Below are 23,820 nucleotides of genomic sequence, written 5' to 3' on the forward strand. Positions count from 1 at the left end.
ATGGAGCACGAAGGAGCAGAGGATGAAATCTTCATGAGAGAAGAGAGGTGGAAAATGAACGCCAGTTAGCATGAAACCCTGCATTAAGAAATAGTATGGCAAGTGCTATGGATTGATGCTATGGGGTCAGGGAGCCAGAGAAGAGCTCTGCATTTCCCTTTCCACTGGGTGCCATGCTATGGACAGTCCTGTTCAGCCACAGAAGGTCAAAGTGTGAAACCACCACCACTATTCTGGTTTGTGGCCTAAAGACCTGTTATAACCTGCGCTTTCATTGCAGGCATATAAGGAATTTTTAAATGTACTCCTATTAATGTAAAATGTCACATCAATGCATTTGTATGTGTGTGCAGCTGTTTGTAACATTGGATGCTTGGCTTGTAAATATGTCAAAAGGTGGAAGAATAAATATGATACATTGTGCTGACAATATAGGTAAAACAATGGTGGATGGAAAACCAAAGCCAAATGGCCTTTAAAAATTGCATTCAGCCATATTGACAGCACCAGAACTTCACTGCTGTTTTGATTGCAACACGGATTTGATGCTCCCTAAAGTTCAACTTTATCTTTCATATTTTGCGTCTTCTAAAAATAGGCATTCCCCCAAATGAAATCAATTATAAGAAACAGAATTTATTGAAATCCTCTTAAAAAGACAAGCCAATGGCAGAAGAAAACAAATGCAAATTCTAATATACAAAGTGCTTTTATATCAAATACCCATTGGTTAAAATGAATGTAGGGACTAAATGACTTGTTGAGACAAACACAGACAAGGGAATAAGGTCTATTGGTTATTATCAAGCTCCTTAAAGAGTGACAAGAAAATTGCTTAGAAAAGGATGGATGCTGGTCATGAATAGTCCATTTCATATAAACATCAGAGTCTTAAATAAGACATATGAGATATTTGATGAATATAAATATATATTTTAGAGGCTTCTTGAGCTATCATTATAACAATGATGTGATCCTTTATTAAATTTTGCAACGTGATTCAGAGTCTTATGCCCTCTATTCAATTTTATATATGTAATATGATATTTTGTGAAGGTTCTAAGCAAATGACTGAGAATTATACTTCGGTTTCTATTTCCAGAATGCCAAAAGATTGTAAGTCGGAACATTTGAACTTATATATTTCAAGTTTAGATGGTTATTGTTTTTCAGCTTGCTAGGAAATGGTTAGTGGCTTGAGTTCCATTGAGAGCTAGAAGACTTCAATATCAAGGCTAATATTATGTATTATTGAGATATCAAGCCAAAGTAACAAATGCTAAGAAAATACATTGAGTCCTAATACTGACTGGAATTTAAAGGTAAGCTGAGAAGTGATGTGTAAGTTATGCTTGGTCAAATTATCCAGGGACTTGTTAACACCAGGGAACTGACTGATGTAGTATAGTACATGATAACTTGGTATTCAGGGTAGTTCCAAAAAAGGGTATTAATTCCTGCTAAGGATTATCTAAATTTTAGTAGGGCTCATATATGTATGTAATGCTTACAGAAGAACGTTACTCCAGAACGGATGTGCCATTCATTTTTCCTATATAGACAAATCCATTAAGACTACTGACACTCATAGCTGATTCTAGATATAACAACAAAGAATATTTGTGTTTCAGGCTATTTTCCTCTTAATATTCCCCTCTTTGTCTTCTCTATTGCCTATTTATTTCTTTTCTTTTCTTTTCTTTTCTTTTCTTTTCTTTTCTTTTCTTTTCTTTTCTTTTCTTTTCTTTTCTTTTCTTTTCTTTTCTTTTCTTTTCTTTTCTTTTCTTTTCTTTTCTTTTCTTTTCTTTTCTTTTCTTTTCTTTTCTTTTCTTTTTTCTTTTCTTTTCTTTTCTTTTCTTTTCTTTTCTTTTCTTTTCTTTTCTTTTCTTTTCTTTTCTTTTCTTTTCTTTTCTTTTCTTTTCTTTTCTTTTCTTTTCTTTTCTTTTCTTTTCTTTTCTTTTCTTTTCTTTTCTTTTCTTTTCTTTTCTTTTCTTTTCTTTTCTTTTCTTTTCTTTTCTTTTCTTTTCTTTTCCTTCATAAATCTTTACTCTTTGAGCCAGCTTTGGTCTTTCCCATGTTTTCTCCTCAAATGCAGTATTAATAACACTAGGAATTCCAGTGGAGAAATGTAGGTGAAAAGAAGGCATATTTTGATTGAGTGAATCTCAAGGATATTTCTCTTAAGAGTGTTTAAGTTATTGCAAGTATAGCTTATCCATCACTTTCAGTGTTTATTTTGTGAATTCAGAGAAACTTTAAGGAACTCCATATGAGTATAACATGGTCATTGAGAAGATGACAAGGAAGTGCCAAGCACTTAATCCAAAACTCTCCTGAGAGCTTTTCAGTGTTCTTCAACTTGCAGGTCACCAAAATGTTTTCAATGAAACTGCAAATTCTTCATGTAATGAACTCAAGCCTGTGAATCTCATAGCTTTTGACTATACACCATCCAAAAGCAGTTCTTGCTTCTTCCTCCCCTTGATTGTAGTGTCAGAGCTGAGTGCATCAGCAGCCTCTCCCCCCTCCTGCAGCTTTGGCTGCCTGGGAAGGGGGCCAGATCCAGCAGGGCAGCAGTGCAGCCTACTGTCCGAGAGGTGTGAAAAGCCCTGGCTGGGGATTTGACCTTCCTTTCTCTCGGGGCTGGCTTCTGAGATGCGGTCTTGCCCTTGGTCTCCACCTGAGCTATGCTACGGGGAGGCTGTGCCTAAATTCACACTGTCCTCACTCTGGCTTGCTGACTTGCCTTCCTGAATAGACCTTGGGTCTGCTTTGTTGCAGGGGCTGGAGTGGCAACCACAGGTCCTTTGGCCACCCCTCTTCACTGTCCTGGCCCCTTGTTTCTCTTTTAATTTGGGCACGGCAGACCTGTGCCCTTGTCAGTGGGTCACTGCCTCTGCTGTCCTTGTGATGCTTGGTCCTGGTTCATCTTCCCTTGCAGAGCAGCCTGACCTTGCTGCTAAATGACACGTGGGTAGAAAACTGCCAACAAGAACAAATTAGACTAAAGCAGTGAACATCATCTAGGAGAAACAGAAGTGCTTATTAATGCATTCTGCCCAAGCATGCAGTCAGGAAGAGCAAAATGACAGAAGAGTGAATTACATTTTATTATTTTTCTGACTATTCTGACAATTCTTTGCCTCGAATGTAAAGCATGCATATCTAGAAAGATTTTAATTTAATTTCTTGTAATCTTTTCCATTTGTTTATTTATTTATTTATTTATTTATTTATTTATTATTTTTTATTTTTTTTCCTTCTTGAAGGGTGATTTGGAGACCTAGCTGTTGTATAAAAAATATAATGAACATTTTGGGAGAGTTTTTTTTTTCTTTAAATATCGCATTTTTCCTCCACTGAAGTGTCTAGAAGGTAGAGAAGAAGCATTATTCATGGAATATGCAGACTGAAATGTCATCCTTCATTTGAATTTAATCTTTGACATTTCCCTTTGAAAGAGGATATTGGTTGGATATTAGCACATGTTGGCAGAGGTCTGCAGTAATTAATATGTACAAGAGAAGATGCTAACAAAACAAAAAAGGGAATAGCTTGCAAATATTAAACTCAGGAAGGTCTTTGATATAACAGTTGATGACAACACCTGTTTACAGATAGGAAAACTGCATAAACACTGATGAAGGAAAGAGTGGGACTAGATTTGTCTTGTTTATTCAAATGCTCTTAAAATATAAGGAGTCTTGAGTTTTATCCATGCTAATTTTGAGTTTACTAATCAAAATTGATGCCTACAGATATTAAGCAAAGGGCAAAGAAACGTGTTTTTTTCCTAAGGTCCTAATAATTCTTTGTGTTTCAGAGTTTCTGCTGAAGGTTTGGTGAGATGTCATAGAGGGGCATTACATGCTCCATGCAGCATCAAGTTACCAGAAAGCTGAGAATGGCAGTCTCTCCCCCTGTTAGTACTCCACTGTGACACTTTGGTAGGGAAAAGCTGTTGGTGAGGGAGGGAGGGCTGCTTGTTCATACGTATTGGCATGATGGCTACATTTACCAGAATGTTTTTTTTTTTTTTTTTTTTTTTTTTTTTTTAATAAAAAGTATGGGTAACAGAGTGTTCTCCAAGTCAGCTCCAAACAGATATTATAGATATTAAGAGCTCTAAATTCTTCTATGGTCTTTTCATGCCCACGTTTTCATTTTTCCAGTTCAAATTACATGCACATTCATGCATACTCCTTTGCACACCTGATGGAAATAAGATATTTCTGCATCTGAATTTGTCAGTGGATCGCATGGATAAAGTTTCACTCAATGCAGTGTTGTCTTCTGTGTATCCTACTGTGAACACTGGCATGCTAATGGGGGGTAAGAATCCCATGAACAAAATAACATAGGCTATATAATCACAAAGTCTACTAAACTTTGAGTCTTTTCTTTTCTTGATTTTCAGTGGCTCTGGATCTTGATGACTAATTTGTGCCTACTTTAGATCTAAGGAACAAATTGAGAGACCCAGGCAAAAGACTGGTTTGGGCAATGGCCCTATGATGAAAAAAACCTTGCACAGCAGCTGAGGCTGCCATAACCCAGGCAGTGGAGTGGTCTGCAGCCTGCACAGAGAGCTGTGAGGAAGGAAGTGTTCACATCTACACAGTGACTAATCCTTCTTCCCCTTCCACAGCATCTCCTTGCATCTGGCTCTGCTTCACTTAATTCTGCAGTCCCTCCATGACCGTCGTGCTTGGCTCATCTTCTTCAGCAGAACTGTGTGACACTTACCTGGGATGAGCTGAGGCTTGCCCTGCAGCTGTGATCCGCATCTACAGATACCTGCAGTGAGATGACTGCTGGTGGAATGATGGGAGTTAAGTCTAGTTTTTTTTCATGTTCTCTGGATAACTTTATCTATGATGATAGCTACTATAGTTATCTGTGAATAAAATGGATGTCAATTTTAGATTGGGACTATAATGACAATCATGCCAACAAGTGTTTAATTGCCTGACTATGTCATTAACTTAGAGGCAAAGTAACTTTTTGGCAGCTCCCACATGATCCAAAACCAGATTGCTTTCTGACCTTCAGAAATTATACAATACTAATAAAACTATTTATAATCTTTAATGAGAGCTTGTGTTATCAGAAGTAATTTAAAATTCATTTTTAGGCCCTTTATGCATTTTGAATTTTGTAATTATTATGCATGCTTTAAGTTGATAAGGGATCAACATATATTCCTCTGGTTTAGAACAGTTTTGTACTTGGCAATTTTCTCTAATGTATATTCCCTTCCCTTGTGAATGTACAAATTTATGTCTGGATTAACATTGTACTGATTGGTTTACCGAGACCAGCAAGAATTAAAGAAGCAGCATGTAGAGGTTGAGTGACAAAACTCACAGGTGCTGTGACCTATTCTGAAATGAGTGGTGTTGATGAGAAATATTTAGAAGGTCTGTTATCTATGCTATGTATGGTTGCAAGGGGGAAATATGAGTAATGATGGCCCCCTTACAAGAAGGCCAAATATTCACTCATTTAAAACTCCCAACATAAGAAGTGCACGTTCAGACATGAACACTGAAGCATGGTTTCAACTTGCATATGTTTAAAATCATTTGACTAACCTTGAATGTTGTTAGCTAAAGCACGTGTTGTTATTGACCTGAAAGGAGGGGGGGGTTCAGATTACACTGATTATTTCATAGAATGGTCTTGAGATATTGAAAACATTTTTATTATTATTCTGTCTTCTGCTGTTTCCTTTCTGCTGAGATCACACTAAGCTTAAGGATGCAACTGTAACCAGTGATTTAGACTCTGTGTCTTTACAAGCTCTGTAATAATACTCTGTGGTGTAGTAGCCCTGCATGGATTTTGTGTCCATCCGCCACAGAAATAGTTCTTGTGGTTAGGGGCACAAGAACTGTATCTGCTGTAGGGAACCTAGCCCTAAAATTGCATATTTTACAAATGGGTTATAGTGGCCTTACCTGTTTGTTTTGTTCTTATTGTTGTTTTGACTGTTAGTCTTGCCTTTACTTTTTTGTTTTCCTGTTCTGACTCAGCTAACGTAGGATTGTACAGAATGGATCACTAAAGGGTTAATTTTATTTGTCAAATGCATAACATTTTTTTTTATTATTACTCTTGGATCAGAGATATTTTTCAGTATAAACAAGAGCATGCCAAAATCTGGTAGGCTGGTGCAGAGTTACAAAGGGGTAGGGAAAAGGATAGAATTTGTATGACTCAACAGATTCTACACTTAACTCTTCCTTTCTTTTCTTGAGTGCAAATTCATACCTTACCAGCCTGCCAGAAGAGGCCATAAGTTCTGGGCAGAATTCTGAAGCAAAGATCTCTTATTATGTGTTTTTAGAAGAAGAAGAAAAAATCCTCCCAAGCCTAAAGGAACAAATTAAACGATTATGAGAAATGAAGAAATTATAAAGGAGTCAGAACAGAGCTGCACCTGCTTCATCTTATGCTACAACATAAACTGAAAAACTGTGACATGGATTATAAGGAAACCTGATTTTCCTCATTGTTATTTGGTTGATTGAAAGGAGTATCTGATTATCACAAATTTTTGCTGGTGTCCTAATGGGAATATGCTTCATTTTCTGAATGATGTAGAAAAATTAGAGCTTGATACACCAAAATATTTGAGTAAACAGGTTGGCTTAATGGTTTAGGCTGAAGACATATTTAGAACCTTTGCTGGACTGGAGTAGATGTCTCATTCAAAGCACAAAATATGCTATTAGGAGGTACAGGTAATTCTGTCAGTCAGCAAAGTGGGTTGCATAGTGGTGGTGGAGGAAGTAAGGCAGCTCCTAGGTGAAATGTCTATTGTTCTTGGTTGTTGCTCTTGTGTTGTTCAAATGTCTTTATTGATGATCAACACTTCCATGGCATAGCTATAGCCATATGGAATCATTTAATCGACTGAAAAGGTGTTTTAACGTATCACCTTAGACCCATATTAAAAAATTATCATTTGGGTTTCATGCTCTACTGAGGAAAAGCATAAAGATGTAGTGTAGGCAAAAGGTGATGTCTTCATATTCCTTTCTGGGCCTCAAGGCCAAAGGCTTCCATCAGGTAGAAAACACTGGCCGATATTCTCAGAGGCATATCTTGCACCGATGTCTATCGTGAGAATGGGTGTTGGATCAACAGCTGGGGAATACAGTGGGGATTTCAGTCTGGTGTCACATCCTGTACTGCGTACTTACCTTTTCAGGAAAAATTCATTCATGATCTCCTAAAATTCTTTTTTTTTTTTTTTTTCTCTACCAAAACAACTTAGGAGCTATTCTTCAGTTGCTAGAAGTTTCCATTCTGCAACTTGGGAAGAGAAAGGAAGTAAAGTTGTGAGACACATGTGGTGATGTGAAGAGATGAAGGCGGAAAGCAGGCAGTTGAATGTGATGGAGCAGTGATAATAATGAGGCCCGGCCCTGTTGCTCTAGCTTTCTGACAGCCTTGTGGCCACTGCAATTTTGATTTCATACCCTTTTCCACTGGCATTGCATTGCCTCTCTGCATGATATCTGGGGACTTGTGCTCTCATCTGTCCACCCTTCTTTTTTTTTGAGTTAGCTTCTGAGGAGCAAACAGTGCAAATGTCCCAGAATATGCTTCTTGGATGAAGGTGAAAAATTGCTGCAGGTTGGAGTGTTCTTGGTGTGGTGTCTCGTGGTAGCAGTACCTCAGCAGGAAGGATGGCTGGGACTGCACAGAGCTGAGTCCTGTTGGTCTGTTCCCTCATCACTGCTGAGCTTGTGGGATTCAGGTGGGAGTCTGGGTAGGTGTCAGGACCTTTTGGATTCTTACTTTCTCCTGTTTGACACACTCTTACTGTGCCATGACAGTTGTTTTCAGAATAAGTTATCAGTCACTGCTTCTTTCCTGTCCTTTTACTTTCATTCCAGTAAAGTTCAGAGGCAAGGATCTGACTACAATTTTACTGTCTTTGCTTTTGACACCTCCATAGCTGCCGAGCAGAGTGGTTATCTCTATGAAATGTCATTGCTAGGACTCAGATCCTGAAGCACCCTCTTGCCCCACACCCCTCAGAAGGTGATGTACAAACTACACTAAGGGGCACCCGGTACCTTACAGTATTGGCAAGTTTTCCCTGGCATTCCTGTGGTGTTTTAGGTGTGGTACTTAAAGGTAAGTGTTAACAGATTGGTGAGGGCACAGAGCAGCTCCAGGCCAGGAGAGATCTGTGGCAATGACCTCCTCTCTAGTGAACATGAGCTGTGAGGAACAGATTAAGGAACCCCAAGAGCTGAGAGGACACGGTCTTCTGCATTTACAGACTGCTGCAAAAGCAATTAAGCTTATCTCTGCTCTGTTATGGGGCAAGTTGTAATGGGCTGAGGTTTGTGGTCAGGAGGGTTCAGTTAAAGTGGTATGGAAAACTTGTGAAGAAGTGAGGAAATGCTAAATATATTGGTGAGGTTGGCCAGAGAGCATCTGTTTTGGGAAACCTCTGAGAACAGATGAACAAGTGACTAGGTAGGGGTACAGTAGTGGTCCTCAAGCACGGGAATTGTGGGACCTCAGGGGGTAACTCTGTCCTGGCCAATCCTTCTATGATAAGAAACATCAAAAAGTAGTGTGAAAGGAAGACTGAGATTGTATGTATGTTTCACAAAATACTGGCTACAGCAGTAGGCTACAGTGTTCAACAAAGAGGGTAAATGAGAGCCATATCTGATATTAGTCATAGGCTGAGGACATATATGCAGGTTTTGTATCAGCAGTTAAGCCCATGGAAATTCCTGATTTTCCACGTATTTCTGAATTTGAAAGAGTATCTGAGACCAATTTTCTCTCTAACCTGAGTTAGGGCACATGTTGGGGATACTGAAGACTTTCCATCTTGAGCTGCCATGCAAATGGAATATATACGTTCAGAGACATGATGAATAGGCAATATCAAGAGCTACCTGACCCAGAAGAAGTCTGGAGAAATCGAGCTGTGAAAGTATTCCTCCTTTAAGTACTTGGTGGATGACAGAGTTGAATGCACATAAAGCGACACTACTGGTAAGTGTTGTAATTAACCAGCAATTACCTCTCCTGATCTTACTTACACTTTGTTCATTGCTTTCCCTGTTTCAGTTTTCTTTCTTTTTTTTTGTCCTAAAAAGTTGACATCTTGCTGATAAAGAATGGGAAATATTTCAAGTTTTCTGGGATCAGAAAGTAGCTTTTCCATTCATCTGCTTTCACCATTTATAGTCCATATATAGAACTTTCCTTTCCTTTCCTTTCCTTTCCTTTCCTTTCCTTTCCTTTCCTTTCCTTTCCTTTCCTTTCCTTTCCTTTCCTTTCCTTTCCTTTCCTTTCCTTTCCTTTCCTTTCCTTTCCTTTCCTTTCCTTTCCTTTCCTTTCCTTTCCTTTCCTTTCCTTTCCTTTCCTTTCCTTTCCTTTCCTTTCCTTTCCTTTCCTTTCCTTTCCTTTCCTTTCCTTTCCTTTCCTTTCCTTTCCGTTACCATGCTTCCACAATTTTATTTATTTATTTTTTTTTTAATTGACAAATTTGTTATATTTCAGCTTTGAAGCCATGGAATGGACAGAAACATTGCAGCACCTTTGGCTTTGCTACATCCCTACATGTTTGTGGTTACTGCTTTTATAGCAGTGTTTATCGGCTATTGATTTTTTTCAAAATAACTCAACATACCAGACCTAAATTTAAAAAGAAAAGAAAAGAAAAGAAAAGAAAAGAAAAGAAAAGAAAAGAAAAGAAAAGAAAAGAAAAGAAAAGAAAAGAAAAGAAAAGAAAAGAAAAGAAAAGAAAAGAAAAGAAAAGAAAAGAGGAAAACACCAGAGTTACATGCAATGAACAGCAGGACATAAATAAGATTATGCTTACAACATAGTACATAAAATAGGTAATTGTCTTTCTGGATTAGATGAATAATCCATCCAGTCTGGTATTGTTCTGATAGAAGTTACTGTCTCTTTCTCAGGAAAAAAATGTCAGAAGTTATTCAATGAATAGTTACTGGAATAACCAGTTGTCTTGAAAACCTGGGGTTCAAATCTGCTCCATTTTGTTTACAAATGACAGCTATGGGTGTTCTCATAAGCTATATCGTAATGACTTTTTGAATCTCACCACATTGCTTTTCCTGTCTTGTGGCCTGTAGTCCAACAATTCAACCCAGTTATAGGAAAAAGTTCCTTTTTATCTGTTTTGTAATTGTTGTTTTTCAGATTCATGAAGCGTACTTGGCTTTGTTTTCTTCCAGTCATTCACTGTTCTTACACCCATTCTTGTTCTTTCTCTAATTGAACAGTTCCAATTTACTTCAATCTATTCTCACGTGTCTATGTCTCCAACTGGATGAAGCCTACTTGTGCCTACAGCAATCTGTGGCATAACTGTACTCTCCTCTCTATGTCTCTGTTTGAAAGAAGTGCTGCTAGATTTGACAGTCACATTAAATTGCTGTATATTGGACTAGACAGGATATAATTTTCAGTATTTCGTCTTTATTTGTTTAATTGAACATTTTGTTTGCTTGCTTTTATTTCTGTCTGTTGCTGAGCAGAGATGTTTTAATTCCTTGATCAATAAACCTTCACTGTTTTCCCTGACAGGTTAATTTGGGACACAGCAGTATATGTATATATTTTCTTTCCCTTGTATTATTTTTGTCTGAAATAAATTTCTTTCTGCACTGGGGTATCTGCTGGCATGAATTTATTACATTCATTGGTATCTTCTCAAAATCATCCCTATAACTAAGTAATATTTCTAATAGAGAATTTTAGCCTGCTCCTGGCTGTGTCCTACTGTTCCATTATGCCATCCCAGCAATTGTCCCTTGAAGGCTATCAGTGCCATCTGTCACCTCCAGAACCACTCAGCTGCAAGGCGTCCACTGCCGAGTGTGTCTCCATCATTCTGTCACACACTCTTCAGTTCTCCTGCATTTTCTCTAGCACCTTGTGGCCCGATACACTGCCAAGTACTCAGGCCTCTCACTGCCTGCAGTAGTTGTGTCACAGGAGCATTTTCTGATGAACACCGAGGTTAGCAAAGAGCAAAAACATTCCAGGGGCTGCGGGTGAAACAGCAGGGACTTCTCCAGTGTCAGAAACACCTTTCGTTGCCTGGCCTCTCATATCTCAACCTTTCATTGCAGCTGAGAAGGGCCGGGTGCTCCTCAGCAGTGTTGCTGCTCCCAGGCCTGTTGAAGGTACTGCTGAACCTTTCCCAGGAACTTGTCTCTGCATGCTGTGAAGACAACACGCTCTCTGCTGTTTGGATTAATGCTACAAGGACCATGGGAGTTGGTGAGGTTTTCTTGTTGAATATAACCTGTCTCTTGCTCTTCACATGAGCTTTTTAATAATTTTCTAATATTGCAAAATTCAAGTCTCTGGTGGGTAACTGGGAAATGTTTGCCAACAGCTCTTCTGCAGCGCAGGATTGACTTCTGTAAGAGGAATCATTGCGGGGACAGGATTCATTCACGATCCGTATCCTTCTCCTCTTCACTGGGACAGCGGTTGGCAGCCAGGGGTTGGCAGATGCTTATCAAAATGTCTATTACTAAACAAAAACTGGCTTTTAGTCTACATGTGTTTCTAGCTAATAAGGAACTACCTGTTTGTATCCTTTCCCCAGATAATGCGAAGTTGGTTTATTTTTCCCAATTAATGCATAGTTCTTTGGATTAAAAGCAGGCTACGCTGTGTAACCCTCCTGCCAAGTACTTAAACTCCTAATTAACTGGTCCTCTTAGGACTTGGTTCTTTTCTATGAGCAATGCCAGTATTGCTAAAATTTGTAGTGTGGTCAAGAATAGACTATGCTTTCTGCTTGGCACTTCCAGGAACACTTTGTTCATGAAACAAGATAGGCTTTCCCACCTTTATTTTGGGCATTTTTTCCCTCTTTTTGGACCTGATGGTAGCATTCTCATCTTATCCAATTTGATCCACATATTCCCTTACTCATCTATCTGAACATCAATAAATTTATTGCCAAAACTTTAGTCTTAAAAAGAAACCTTACCCCATGCAGAACTGGCCTTGGTGATACTGTCTACACAGCTGTTGCCAGTTAATGGAGCAGTGGGCTCTTCCTTTAAAAAGAAACGGTATTTAGGGGCTGGGGAGGAGAAAGTGTTTTGAATGAGACCTTAGTGAGACTGTGCACCAGCTGGAGCATGGTGATTTTTGCTATGCAGTAGGGAGTTTTAACATAAGTTCAAAGGTAGTAGTAGGGGCTCTGGGAATGCAGGTTGTCCAGACTGCTGGTTTAGTGGCTTATTGGGAAGCGTGGGGAGGATGGGATGCCTTCCCAAGTTTCATTCCTCAGAGAGACAGGGCTCACTGGAAGGAAATTTAGTGCCAGAGAGCAGCTCTGGCAAGGAGCAAGACAAATCAGTTATTTCTCATATCACAAGCGTGACAAACATTGAACCCATCCTGTATCATTTCCTTAAAGCAAGGTGTGCCAGACACAGGAAGGCTTTTAATTTCTATCACTAATTTGACTAAAACACAAATGAAAATGATGTGGCTTTTAAAATAAAACAAATTCAGGTTTGCTGGATGAGACAAAAAGGTCTCCAGGTAAATCTCTCTCTCCCATCAGTGCCTTTGTGTGGTTGGTGCTTTCCACTTTGTGCTCAACCTGTTTCAATGGATAAAAATCGATGTCAAGCCAATGAGTCTCAGGGAAGGGGTGCCTTGCCTCACTTGTGTCAGTCAACTGCAAGCCCGCTTTGACTCATCTGCAGGTCCCCACCCCACTGGCCTCCCAGGCATGCTGTGGGGTTTGATTGCTCCTCTGCATCACCAGCTGCAGCCCTGGTCAAGGAACACCACAGCCCCCAGCATGAGGAACCTGCTGGAAAAATAGAACTAGTAACAGCAAAACTCCAAACCTGACCCTTTTTTCATCTTCTTCTCAGATCTTTGATGATGTTTTCCAGTTTGGTCTCTGTGTATCCTGAAAAGCTGCATGTGAAACACTTTCTCAGCAGACTGGGAATTTGTACCTCTGGGAATTTGGCTTTGGGGTAGATTTTCACTGGTCTTGCTGTCTTAAAAGAGTCCCAAGTTTTGCTAATATTAACTACTGTTAACCTAACTATTGGCCAGCTAATCTGTTTTTATGCCATTCTCTGTTGCTATGTTGTGTACATTTTATTTTTTTCCTTCATCTCAGTCTTCAGGAGAGGCAGATTTCTGCATTTCTCTGAATTTTCTTTAGTGCTTCCTTTTCTACTTTGCTGCTTTGCATTTGTGTTTAAGCTTATTTCACTTTCATTTGTTTTACCTTTAAATCAGATGTTTTATTATTATTTAGTAGCTTGCATTTTACTTGTTGGTGTATTCTTACCAAACAGTTGTCTTTCCTTCGATTATGTCATGAATATCTTTTTGGTACTAACCATTTACAGAGGAACTATTTGACTTCTCATTTCTGTGTAACTATATGGAGATGGAAACTGTAAGTTAATTACAAATGTGAAGACCTATATTGTAAATAAATATTAACTAAGTGAAACCATCTAAGGTACTCCAGATATGTAAAGGAAGAAGGAAAATGATCAAAGTATGTTTTGTATTGAAACTCATTAACAGTGTAAAGAATATCTATAGTTGTTCTTAGGCAATGTTTTACAACATAAGAGCTAGCAGAACATTTTTGTGAAATGGCTAAGTAAACTGAAATGAGAAAATTTTCCTTTTTCTCTTCTTGAAGAGATGACAATTTCAGAGGTGTTGCAAAGCTGTAACAAATTTTTCTTTACAGTTGACCTGTGATACTGATCAGTTCTTGCCTTGAATGTTCAGCAGCAAATGTGTTCTGATTGAATAAGGCTGAAATGAAATGATGATAATCATAAACCTTGCCAAATTGCAATAATATAAACTTCCACTTTTTCAAAAGTTAACTTTTTTTTTTTTTTTTTTTTTAAGTAAATAAAAATAAATCACCATGGTGGAAACGCCTCATATTTTAACTAAACTGTCAGTGCAAATGTATCACTTCATTATAGCCTATTGATTATGTTTATCAAGGAAAGAAGCTGAAAAGGTTGCAAAAATAGTACACATTAAGTTAGCTTAATGATAGAGTAAATGATTGACTACATTAGAAATTGAAGTAGTATTCTCCTCAGTCCATACTTCAATATAGTTCGGTTTTCTTTGCTGAGAAAATAATTGTGGAACCATGTATCCCAGTCTCATATTCTGTAGGGAATTGCCAACAACCCATATAGAAGCTGATTTACTGCCTAAGAGGAAAATATTGATTTAGATTTTTGGGGAGTGCTGATTTATTCAGTCATTTATCCCTGGTAGGGATTGGGTTATTACTAAGGGTGAGAGAACTAACCTGGGGTTCAGTGCTGTTTTATATATGCACTAGACAAAAGTCTGCACTATAATTTAAGCCGTATATTTCATGTAGATGTACAGGGTATTAATCATTACTGAACTTGCTCCTGGAGACTTTTAAGTTGGGATAAAAAAATTCATTGGGATGAAAGGCACAATGAATAGAGGAAAGAAAATTAGAGTACAATGGATTTTTTGTTTGATGAATGGGTTTGTTACAAGACCAACTGCTCTGTCTGATATTAAGTATTCTGTATCCAGAGGAAAACCATAATTCATCAGCTTGGTATCTTCTGTTTAGCTATCTTATATGTGCATATTTTTATATACAGGTAAGGATGAGTTTTTTTGTTGTTGCGTTGTTTTTAAGGATTTAGTAAGCTTTTTAATGCATAATGGCTTATGTTATGTCAGATGCATAAGTGGATGATTATTAAATTAGCTACCTATATTACCTACCAAGTATGAAGTACCAGTGTTCCAGGCTATATAGTCATCTTGTTAGCCCTCTATGTCAAGTGACTTGAAAGAGGAACTATTTCGAATTAAGAGAATTGAGTCAGACAATGGGAATAACTTCTGTAATAACCTTGTCTGAAATAGCCTGAAATAATCTCCAAGAAGCATGGCACTGAATGGGTGTATCACCTCCCCTACAGCCTACAAGCATACAGAAAGGTTGAGAGGTATAATGGATTGTTAAAGACTATGTTATGAGCATTGGGTGCTGGACATGGAAAAGCTGGGATGTGAACCTACCAGAAACCACTTGGCTAGTTAGCACCAGAATATCCAACAACCGTGCTTGTCCTACTGAAACACACCCCCTACACACTGTGAGGGGAGCCACAGTCCCTGTAGTGCATGTAGGGAAGTGGATGGGGAAGAGAGTGTGGGTTGCACCTGCCTCAGGAAAAGGCAAGCCCACTCATGGGATTGTCTTTGCTCAAGGACTGAGTGGGACATGCCAACTATGGGGATATCAGGTGTGTGTATCAAAGAGATATAACCTTGAGAGAAAACTAATCTTTAATCTAAGTTATGTGTTCTAGGAAGACACTGCAGAACCAATGACCGGTCAACTTCACAAGGCAACTGGCAAGTTGCAGCAACGACTCAAGCTAAGCTGGTACTGATGTCCAAAAGTCCTACTCTGCCTGTCCTGAGTGGCCACTTTGGAACATGAAGCCCAAATCATCTGCAGTTCTTATGAACCTTTAGGGAGAGGCCAATAGAATGTAAAGAAATACCTATATATGTATCTGTTAAAGGATAGAGAATTGTGGCGATGTGAATACCTATGTACAAAAGTATTTAGAATGTGAGTGTGACACATAGAATCATTAAGGTTGGAAAAGACCTCCAAGATCATCTGGTCCAACCATCTCCCTACCACCAATGTCACCCATTAAACCATGTCCTTAAGCACAAGGTCCAGCCTTTCCTTAAACATCCCCAGGGAGAATAACTCCACCACCTCCCCAGACAACCCATCCCAATGCCTACATTTCTGAGAAGAAATGTCTCCCGATTTCCAACCTAAACCTACCCTGACACAACTTGAGGCCATTCCTTCTAGTTCTATCACTAGTCACCTGTGAGAAGAGGCCATCCCCAGCTCCCCACACCTTCCTTTCAGGCAGTTACAGAGAGCAGTAAGGTCTCCCTGAGCCTCCTCTTCTCCAGACTAAACAACCCCAGTTCCCTCAGCTGTTCCTCACAGGACTTGTGCTCCAGGCCCTTCACCAGCTTCATAGCCCTTCTCTGGACACACTCCAGGACTTTGATCTCCTTCTTGTACTGAAGGGCCCAAAGGTGAACACAGTACTCAAGCTGCAGCCTCACCAGAGCAGAACACAAGGGGATGATCACCTCCCTGGTCCTGCTGGCTACGCTATTCCTGATAGAAGCCAGGATGCCATTGGCCTTCTGGGCCACCTGGGCACACTGCTGGCTCATGTTCAGGTGAGTGTCAACCAACGTCCCCAGATACTTTTCCTCTGCACAGATTTCCAGCCACTCTGCCCCAAGCCTGTAGCATTGCATGGAGTTGTTGTGGCCAAAGTGCAGGACCTGGCACTTAGTCATGATGAACCTCATCCCATTGCCCTCTGCCCATCGACCCATCCTGTCCAGGTGACTCTGCAGGGCCTTCCTACCCTCCAGTAAATGTTATGGAATGCGGTGGATGTTGTACTGGGTATGGATGGGGTGGAGTTATCTTTCCCTGCCCATACAGTGTTATGCTCTGCACTTGTAGCTAGAACAGCATTGGTATCACAGCAGTGTTTTGTCTATTGCGGAGCAGTTCTGCAGAGCAGTTCTGGCACAGCATCAAGACGCTCTCCAAACCTCCCCAAAGTCAGTTTCCTTGGGGGTGAGCAAGAGGTGGGGAGGGAGCTTCCCCAGGGCAGATAGCCTAAACCAACCAAAGGGATATTCCATGCAATATGGTGTCACACTCAGCAAAAAAAAAATGGGGAAGGGTAAGTAGGGCAGTATGGGGTACCTATGAAGATGTCTGTCCTCTCAAACAATCACTATGAGTATTGAGGCCCTGCTTCTCCGGACTTGGCTGAACACTGTGCTTCTGTGTAGCTTTTTTTTTTTTCTCCTCTTCCTTTTGCCTTTAATGAAATTATCCTTATCCTTATCACAACTTTTTATTTTTATTTTATTTTACATTCCCCTCCCCCCCCCCCCCCCCCCGGCATACTGTCTTCTTGTCTTCTTTCCCTCTTCTTCTGAGGAGGGGGAGTGAGAGAGGAGTGGTTGTGGTGGAATTCAGCTGCCCAGCAGGGTAAAACCACCACAACCAGCCACCAATGAAAGCTGTCATCCTGCAGTGTTTCTTTTTCTCTGCTCATGAAAGGCAATGGAAGGTATACTCACTAACTGTGGGAGGTATTTTTTTCTTTCACAACTTAGGTAACTGCATGTATTAGGTGCCCAAATTGCCTAATCATTTGTCATGATGACATTTAGTCTTTTAAGGAGAGGCATTTATTGAAGTGTTGGCTTATCAGTCTAACCCTGACCCTTGAAAAGATTCTGATTAGAAGTTAGTATTGTTTATAAGCACCTAGAATGTAAATAATGAGATAAATAAATAAACCAATTTAAAAAGTCCACAGCCCAACAGATGTATTTAATATCTAATAGGCTAATACAATTTTGTTCCTTGTTATATCAAATGGCTTACTGAGGAAGAAGGTGAAGCAGGGTGTGACTTATCTTGCCTTTGTGCACAGTCTGAGAGTGCTCTATGAGACATTATTTACAGTCATATAATGAAATATTTTGCAGTTACAATGGATTAGAAACCGACTATTCCTTGAGTGGTTGTCACGGTTTGGTATCAAAGTGAAAAGGCTTGATTTCAGTGATTTCAGAGAATGTTCGTAAGGCAAAAAAGCATTCAAGTCAATTAAACGATACCAGTGTTAAGGAGGCAAACACTCTTCTGTGGTTATTCTCTGAGAAAGGAGGAAAAATATCAATGCTGCTCTGTCTGGGGCTGCTGCAGTTCCAGATGGAGGGCTGTGTCCAGCTGTAGGATGTGCTTCTTTTTAAAGAAAAAAAAAAAACAACCACTGTGCATCAGAAGGACAGCAGTTGAAACAACATGTTTCAGCAGCATAGTCTAAAGTGAAAGAGGTGTCACGCAGAGAATGGTGGCTGTCTAAGTCTACAGGGGGGATGAACAGGAAGAAACAAATGCAATCTGAAGGAAAGTGCTTGAATTTTGTAACGGGAGCTGCTTTCTAATTGTGTACATTGTTGACTTCATATGGATGGGCATTTTAGGCCATCTCAGGAATTCTCCCTGAATGTGTTGATTTTGTGTAGAAAACCAGGCAGTGATTCAAACCATCTGTTCCTTTCTCTGACCATTTTTGTTATAATCTTTATCAAATTCTCTTTAGTACAGTAATTAGTCCTGTGAGGTACCACTTTAGTTTCAATTATTTTGCTTTGTCTTCTGTGCAACATTCATCATATAAAATGAATAAGCAAAATGCTACTTAAGAAATATTTAGAAATTAAGCTCTTTTGCCAGAAAGAACTGTGAAGTTGGAAGCACCTAAAAGAAATGGTAAACCGTGTAAACAACCATGCATTGTGATTTCAAGGAAGTTGGTGCATGCATTTTATTCTCTCTAAAAGTATTTGGGATTCATCAAGTTGTTCATTGCATTACTTTGTTCTTACATGCTTTTGTCCATGCCTAGCATGCTAGATATAACCTAGGTAACTAATGATTTTACATAAGTCAATTTACACAGAGTATCCTCTCCCTAACATTTTTTTGTATCATATTCTTTTCATCCCTGTCAGAACTAGATGTTCTGGACTAAAAAATAGCAAGCTGTTCTTTTTCAATATTTGTACCTGGAGATTTACTTAATTCTAATACCTACTCCAAACTATGTTTTCGTTGCAACATAGAAATGTTTAGGCTGCATCATAAGATGTTATTCATTCCTTGCTACTTGCACTTTCAGCATGAACAACCACCTGTGATATCCATCTCCCTTCAAATTATGTCAAGCTATTAATTGTTTAAAAGCAGCAGACCATTTTCCTACTTGGTATTAAAGACGTGTGCTGAGACATGAAATTGAGCATGTTCTGAATGTCCAACACACTTTCAAAGGACAGTAATTGGATGCAATTAAGAAAAAAGTAAACCTACATGAAAAGTTAGATGAGAATGATCTTCAGTGATTGATTCTCATTATGGAAAGGCTGTATGCCCAGAGATGAAACACAATTTGTTGTTCTAAAAATATACAGAAAACTGAGTAGAGTCAAGGAAAAAATGAATCTACGACTTAATGTGGGAAATAAAACCTATGATCATTAAAAGTGAAAAAGCCTGTGTGAATTACTGAAATACAGGGTCTTTAAGAACTGGTCTGTTAACATTGATTCCACCAAGATGTTGATTGGTGTCTTAATTTGAAATGCAAGAGCAATCTCAGTGTAATGACTATGTTACTCAACACTGGCAGGATTTGGCAATAAGGACTTTGTCCAAAGTAGTTTAAAGAAAAAAGGGGGGTGGGGAAGGGAGAGAGAGAGAGAGAGAGAGAGAGAGAAAGAGTGGTAATGGGGAGGGTATTTTCTTTTCCTTGTCCATTCGGCCACGTTTTCAGGTATAGCTGATAAGTGGAAGGTTGTGTTTCTGCTTGATTTGCTGAATGTGGAATAAATGGCAGACCGGACTGTTGATCTCAAGCCAACATTTTCCTTTAGCTTTCAAAAAGTACGTAAGGCCAGATGCTGCATAACACACACTGCTTGTCTTCTGAGGATTTTGATGGATTAAGCATCTCTACTAAAATCAGTGAGAACACTTAACAAGAAAAGGGTGGCATAGAATGATAAAACCTGTCCCTTACAAAATAAAATTGATATTCTCTCAATATGACGTTCTAGTTGACCTTTCTCCAATGAAAGTGACACCAAGTGTAAAAGTCTAAAGTATTTAAATTATCTGGTCTTTTGTAAAACTGAAGTTATTAAAAACTCATGATGTTTTATAAAGTACAAAGATTACAAGAGTAATCTTTAAATACTGAAGCAGAGAGTACAGCAGAACTATACCTAGAAATGATGAATTTTGGAGCTGGTTTAGAAGTCAAATAGATATATTTGACACATCTTGTGGGTATAAATACAACTAGCCATGTATTATTTTCGCACCCAGGTGTCCCTTCTTGCACAGGGCAGGACAAAGAACACATATCAAAAGGAATGGTATCCAGGCTGTTAGTCATGCAAATGTTTCTATAGCCAGTTCTCTCCGCTTCAATAAGCTGTTTTCCAGTCAGATCTCCCTCCTATATGCACAGAAGTTCCTGTGTGTTTTTTGTTTGTGCAAATGATCTTTTTTTTTTTTCTTTTTTCTTTTTTTTTCTTCATCTTCTGCTTTATCAGCCTTAAGGGTGTGCAGCTTAAAGTGACAGAATAATGGTTTAGCTGGAAATGGTGAGTGAGTGAAGTAAATCTACAGATTTTGCCCCTCTCGTACTCACTCCCACAGGGAACTCTTGAAGTGACACGCAAATGGGCAAGCTGGGAGACTGTGGTAGAAGAGCTTGCAGCCTATGATTAGTCAACCATGTCCTAGGAACAAGAGCCTTTAAGGGACAGTCTTGCTGATCCCAAAGCTGAAAGACAAGGTACCTGTACAGGACCCTTCTGAGCTGACAGTAGGATAAACAGGTAAGCTGAGAGATGATTTTGTTCTTTGGTAAATGTAGTTTGCATGCCAGTTAGGTGCATTTAACAGCTGGGATGTCGTTTCAGGTGAACACTCAGAGAAGGGAGAAGTGGATTATATAGTTCTTATTTATCTCCTTCTTTAGCCTCTTTTAGTATCATGCAATCCCTTATTCTTTAAGTTTACTCAGCTCCTCAGTTAGCTGATGTTCATTTAATTGACATGTGCTTTACTTAAGAATGTGCCTTTTCTTTTCCAAATCTGTGTTTCACTGAGGTGAGCAGGGCTACCTAGATTGTGGGGTGCTTTCCAGTATAAATAAAACAGCTGGCTTGGAACCTGGCTGGATTGAGAGCACCTCTCAAATGTTAGAAATTTATTGCTTAACTTCCAAATAATGAACAGAATACACTTATATTATAGCTGCACTGGGGCATAGTGTCACCTCTAAATTTGCAGTATAATCTGATGGAATACAAGTGGCAGATGGAAAATGTTGTCTTGTATTGTCTTGTATTATCACATGCAGTTTATGTCTTACTCAAACTACCAAAGTAAGGAACTTTAAAAGCTCTTTTCCTCCACTAAATTTTACTTATGAAGAACACAAATGATGCATCACCTATTTAGGAACTGTTAGAGATAAAATAGACACAGCGACATGCATTGTCTTGCTTGAGGCATTCACACAATGAATATTATTTTTTTAAATTCAAAATCACATGTGACTATAATTATTGGATTACTTTAAAAGTTCAGTGTCTTTGCCTTTTGTTACGCCTTTACCATGCTCCTCATTAAACTGTATAAATGTTATCAGTATTGATCTTAGATCTTTTCCAGATCACTAGAATATACTTCAATATTGTTCTCTTCTCAAATTCTTGGCTGTGTACTCTGTCTTGTAGACTCAGCACAAATTATTATGACCAAACTTCATTTCATCCTGTTGCTACTTTTCTGTGGCTTTTTCTATTTCACAGCCTTTATACATTGTTATAAAATCAAAGATATTCTATTACCAGAAGATTCAAACAATAACCTGTAACATTACACTTGTGTTAGCCTGCTGAAAATGCATCTTAAAATACTTAGTTTGAAAGAGATCACATCCCTGATTATGTTACAGTGTACATCCACAGAAATATATTAATGTTTTACTTTTCATTGGTAAATTGTTTTAATTTTCATTGGCATGGTATAGTGTGGTACGAAGAACAGTATATTTTCCTGATGTTAACCTGATCAAGAATACCTGATCAAGAATATTCTTGGTAATTTTTTTTTTTTTTTTTTTTTTTTTTTTTTTTTTTTTTGGAGGGGCATGGGAGCAAGGAGGAAAACTTGCAAAAACTTTTATTCTTTCCTCAAGTATTACTACTGCTGCAGCACATCATACTGTTTTTGTCAGCAGCCTAGAAAGTGCTGGAATATAGCCACAGATGCATGAAGCAAAAGTACTGAACAATTAATCATATTGGCTTCATCTTGAAAACATGCAGCTTCAGTCCATGAACATTTTATCTCATCTTCCACCATGGGGTAAATTGCTACCACTTGCACACATTGAAAATTTATTTAATCAGTTGTGCCCTAACAACAAGGCACAAGACATATATTCCACCAAACTTCATCTTGAATTTATTGGAAATTTGGAATAAAAGCCTCATAAGTTGCTTAGAAAAAACCACTGGCTCTTCCTCTGCTCACAGAAAAATGTAGAAAATGATAGGCAATTCATGTGGTCTGTGGCCATTTGTAACCATGTGCTGCAGTAGATTCATCTGTGTTCTGTCCTAGTGGATAGCTTATACAGATCAAAAAGCCATAAAATGTCTTTAGACTGGAGTGCTTGTCCATGCTGATGAGCTACTTAGTCATTTTTTGGAGACCCAGTGTTCATATGGTGACTTTTTTTTTTTTTTTTTAGTGTACTGAATTAGAAAAGAGTCCATTTCTACATGCTGTAGATATAATAGTGAGATTTCATTCTGGTTAGATTAAAATGTACTCTGAGAGACTGTTTTTACCTATATGTCATAAAAGTTAAAAAATTCTGTATCTCACATCAGAGGTGAGTGCATGGTGGCTGTTTAGAAGGCATGTAGAAATTTTAGTAAAATTTTTGTAAAAGTCTTTTTGCTTTTTCTGTACTTTCTTCTGTAACATTTGCCTTGTACAACAGCTAGGCCTTTAGAATGGACTGCAGGTGATAAATCTGTGTGCAAAAATAACGTAACATTATTCTGACATGACTTCTTGACACTCTGCAGATGCTATTTGTATGAAATGTTTCTGATGTGCCTTGTGTGCCAAAAACACTTACTGAAATCAACTGTAAGGCCTCTTAAGCCCTAGCCACACTGTGCCAATGCAGTGCTTCCTTTGAAGTTTGTTGGACTGCCCAAGCTCATGGATTAGTCTCAGCGTCAGGGCTCGTGTTGGCTACTGCACCCTGTCTGTACCTGGCTGATGTTTCCTGTGCAAATCTGTATGAATTGGGTTGTCCTTCTGCAGCTGTATCCAGGGAGAGGTTAGAGAGCATGTGAACAGTAAGATCCACTGGACTGGGAAGCAGAAGGGCTGTGTTTTGTTCTTGGCTTTGCTACAGTGAATTGCTGCGTGCCCTTCAGTAAGTCCTTGTGGTGGGACAGCCCTGGCAACCAGCCAGTTTGCTGCTCTCTTACCACTCCCCCAGAGGGCTGTAGGAAGAAAACAGTTTGAGAAAACTCTTGGGTCGAGATAAAAACTGGGAGATCACCTGCTAGTTACCATCTTGGAGAAAAAAAAAAAAAAACACTCTTCTTGTGGAAAGCTGATTTATTTTCTATTAAAGTAGATTTGGATGGGTAGAAACAAAGATAAAAATTAAAACAACCCCTCCTCCACTTCCCTTTTCCAGGTTCAGTTTTACTCCTTTGTCCCAGCTCCTCTACCTCCACCTGACCCCTCCCTGAGCGGGGCATGGGGCATGGTCAGTCCACCACAGCTCCACTCCGCTGCTCCTTCCTCCTCCTGGTCTTCCCCTGCTCCTGCGTGGGGTCCCTCCCATGGGATGCTGTCCTTCATGATCGACTCCAGCATGGACTGCAGTGTGAACATCTTTTTTGCCTTGGTGCACCTCCTCCACATCCTCTTATTCAACCTTGCTGTTCACACTGCTGTTTTGCACTTTTCCTGTCCTCTGGTATTTTTCCCCTTTCTTAAACCCGTTTTCCTGAGGCACTGTG

The 23,820-nt window shown here is 39.1% G+C and overlaps 1 long non-coding RNA gene across 1 annotated transcript in view; it reads left to right on the forward strand.

Annotated features, from left to right (window-relative positions):
- Nucleotides 1-23,820, forward strand: part of LOC106018567 (uncharacterized) — a 124,420-nt gene that overhangs the window by 88,436 nt on the left and 12,164 nt on the right. The window contains exons 6-10 of the long non-coding RNA XR_011805868.1: nt 4,649-9,033; nt 9,544-9,884; nt 11,145-11,295; nt 11,414-16,326; nt 20,411-20,592. This is a non-coding gene — a long non-coding RNA (uncharacterized lncRNA). The remainder of the gene's footprint in view (nt 1-4,648; nt 9,034-9,543; nt 9,885-11,144; nt 11,296-11,413; nt 16,327-20,410; nt 20,593-23,820) is intronic.

The sequence above is a fragment of the Anas platyrhynchos genome, chromosome Z (genome assembly GCF_047663525.1).
Source record: "Anas platyrhynchos isolate ZD024472 breed Pekin duck chromosome Z, IASCAAS_PekinDuck_T2T, whole genome shotgun sequence".
Classification (NCBI taxonomy): Eukaryota; Metazoa; Chordata; class Aves; order Anseriformes; family Anatidae; genus Anas; species Anas platyrhynchos.